Below are 3,033 nucleotides of genomic sequence, written 5' to 3'. Positions count from 1 at the left end.
AGAGGCAGAGCGGTGCTATCACAGGGTTTAGAACACAGGGAAGATGTGATTGTGTATTGTTTCGTGGTGGCCAGTGTGGAAGATGGCTTTCAAGGGGGTGTGAGATGGGAGGAGGCCACTGCCACCGTCCAGAGGAGAGATGATGAGCCTGGGCTAGGCTGGAGCTATGGAAAGGGAGAGGAAGGGGATAGTTGGGAGAGAAGTCAAAGAGGCAGACACAGGAGTTGCTAACCGATCCGGATGGGGGCAAGGTAAGGGGAAAAGGAAAAATGAGACTCTGGTTTCTAGTGTGGGTGGCTGGTAGGACCACCCTTGTGATGGCAGATCTGGGCAAAGGACAAAGGAGAGGAGGGCCCGCCTGGGGATTTGAGTCATATGAGGTATGTGTAGGACACATGGTGCTGCCCCTCATGTGGGCTCCATGGCCCACAGTTTTCAGAGGTGTCCATCCGCAGACTCCATTGAACCTCTGAACGATCCTGTGAGGTCAACACCATTATTCTCAGAGTGCAGGTTCAAGGCTCAGAGACTGACGGTGACTGATCAAGGGCTCACGGAGTGAGTGACGGAGCTAGGTTTTCTTCAAGACCAACACTTTTCTCGTGCACTCAAGGACACTCCTAGTCACACGGAGGCTTGTAAGAAGACGTCCAGGAAAATGGACAACCAGGGGAGAGGCTGAAGCCGGAGACAGAACGATTAAAGGCAGGGAGTAGACAAGGTCGTTCATAGAGAGGACATCGGGAGATGGGACAATCACCTGAGCAGAACCTCAAGAATCAGCAGGCTTCGGGAGTTGAGTCGAAAAGGATGTAAGCAGGGAAACAGAAGGAAAACTGAGAGGGTGCAGGCGGCAGAGCTGGGGAAGACCATGCTTCCAGAAGAAGAATGTGGCCGACAGTGTTAGGAAATGACTGTTTTTCCTGAGCTGCTCGTACCCGGGGCCTATGGCAAGGCTCCAAGGAGACAGTGAAGGCACTTTGAAGCTGTCGAGCACTGGACACAGGCCAAAGGGTAACTGTTCTGGTCCTGACTCTGCCACCATCTCCTCCAGGTGACCTTGGACAAATTCCTTTCCCTCTCTAGACCCCTGTTTCTCCCCCTGTCCAGTAAGAGGTTTCCAGCTCTGGAAGCATTCCTTTATCCATTCTATTAATTCAAGAAATATTTACTGACAAACTGCTATGTGCCAGACACGTTCTAGGAATTTGGGAGACTTCAGTAAACAACATAGATAAAGATCCGGCCCTCCAAGAGCTTTCAGCTAGCAAAGGGAACTGGTCAATTAACCAAAAAACAAAACAAACAAAAAAAAACCCTACACACAATAAAAAAGTAAATGACACAATTTGTTAGGTGGTTATAAGTTCTATGAAAAAAAGGGAAAAGGTAGATCAGGGTAAGAAGAGTAGGGGGTTGCTAGAGTTGGTGCAGATTATCAATTTTAAAGTCTTTTAATGTTTATTTATTTTTGAGAGAAAGAGAGAGAGAGGGTGAGCAGGGGAGAGGCAGAGAGAGAGAGAGAGAGAGAGGGAGATATAGAATCTGAAGCAGGCTCCGGGCTCTGAGCTGTCAGCACTGAGCCTGACACGGGGCTCGAACCCACAAACCGTGAGATCATGACTTGTGCCAAAGTCAGACGCTTAACCAGCTGAGCCACCTAGGCGCCCCAGATTATTAATTTTAAAATAGGGCAGCCAGGTAGCACCGAGAAGGTAATATATGAGAAAGAGAGTGAAGGAGACATGACACCCCTGCAGATACCTGGGGGAAAGCATTCCAGCGGAGGGAGCAGCCAGTGCAAAGGTTCTAACGTGAGAGACGCTAAGATGTTCCCACTATAAAACATCCAAAAATGTTAGATTAAAAATATATATACGGAAATGGACAAGTCTTACAGGCCAGAAACAAAGCAAGAATGTGAAAGCAAGGAGATAAACCTGCCTGGAAGCTGTGGGTGCTGTGCGGACATGTACAGCTCAGGTAACACAGTCTATGACCCATGTAAGACTGAGAGCCAAAACAGGCAGGGGTCATTCTGCAAAAATTATAGATTTGGGAAGGGCTATAACACTGACAAAAAGGGTGAATTAAAAAAAAATCCCATTTCACAGAAGCAGGCAGCAAAGAAAATTGTTTCAGCCTGGCATTTTACAGAAAAATCTCCCCTGAGAAGGTATGGCCATTGACTGGCCCCCACATGGGTTTTAGGCCTGAATTGTAAGTATTGATGAGGTACCGAAAAAATTCAAGCTGAGAACTTCAATTTAAAGTGGACTCCAAGAAGGGCACCTGGATGGCTCAGTCGGTTAAGCATTGGACTTCAGCTCAGGTCATGATCTCGTGGTTCGTGGGTTCAAGCCCTGCGTCAGGCTCTATGCTGACAGCTCAGAGCCTGGAGCCTGCTTCAGATTCTGTGTCTCCCTCTCTTTCTGCCCTTTCTCCACTTGTTCTCTCTCTCTCTCTAAAATAAATAAACATTAAAAATTTTTAAAAAAAATTTTTTTTTCAACGTTTTTTATTTATTTTTGGGACAGAGAGAAACAGAGCATGAATGGGGGAGGGGCAGAGAGAGAGGGAGACACAGCATCGGAAACAGGCTCCAGGCTCCGAGCCACCAGCCCAGAGCCTGACGCGGGGCTCGAACTCACGGACCGTGAGATCGTGACCTGGCTGAAGTCGGACGCTTAACCGACTGCGCCACCCAGGCGCCCCCAAAATTTTTTTTAAATAAAAATTAAAGTGGACCCTGGGTGGAACCTGGGTGGCTCAGTCAGCTGAGCACCAGACTTCAGCTCAGGTCGTGATCTCACGGTTTGTGACTTTGAGCCCCACATTGGGCTCACCACTGTCAGTGCAGATCCTGCTTTGGATCCTCTGTCCCTATCTCTCTCTACCCCTCCCCCGCTTGCATGTGCTCTCTCTCTCTCTCTCTCTCAAATAAATAAATAAAACATTTACATAAATAAATAAATATAAATTTTTTAAAAAGTGGATTCCAAAATTAACAAATCCAAAAGTTAGTTCTCTGAA

Source organism: Puma concolor, chromosome A3 (genome assembly GCF_028749965.1).
Source record: "Puma concolor isolate L17-30 chromosome A3, mPumCon1.1.hap2, whole genome shotgun sequence".
NCBI classification, from domain to species: domain Eukaryota; kingdom Metazoa; phylum Chordata; class Mammalia; order Carnivora; family Felidae; genus Puma; species Puma concolor.
This window is presented reverse-complemented; position numbering follows the sequence as displayed.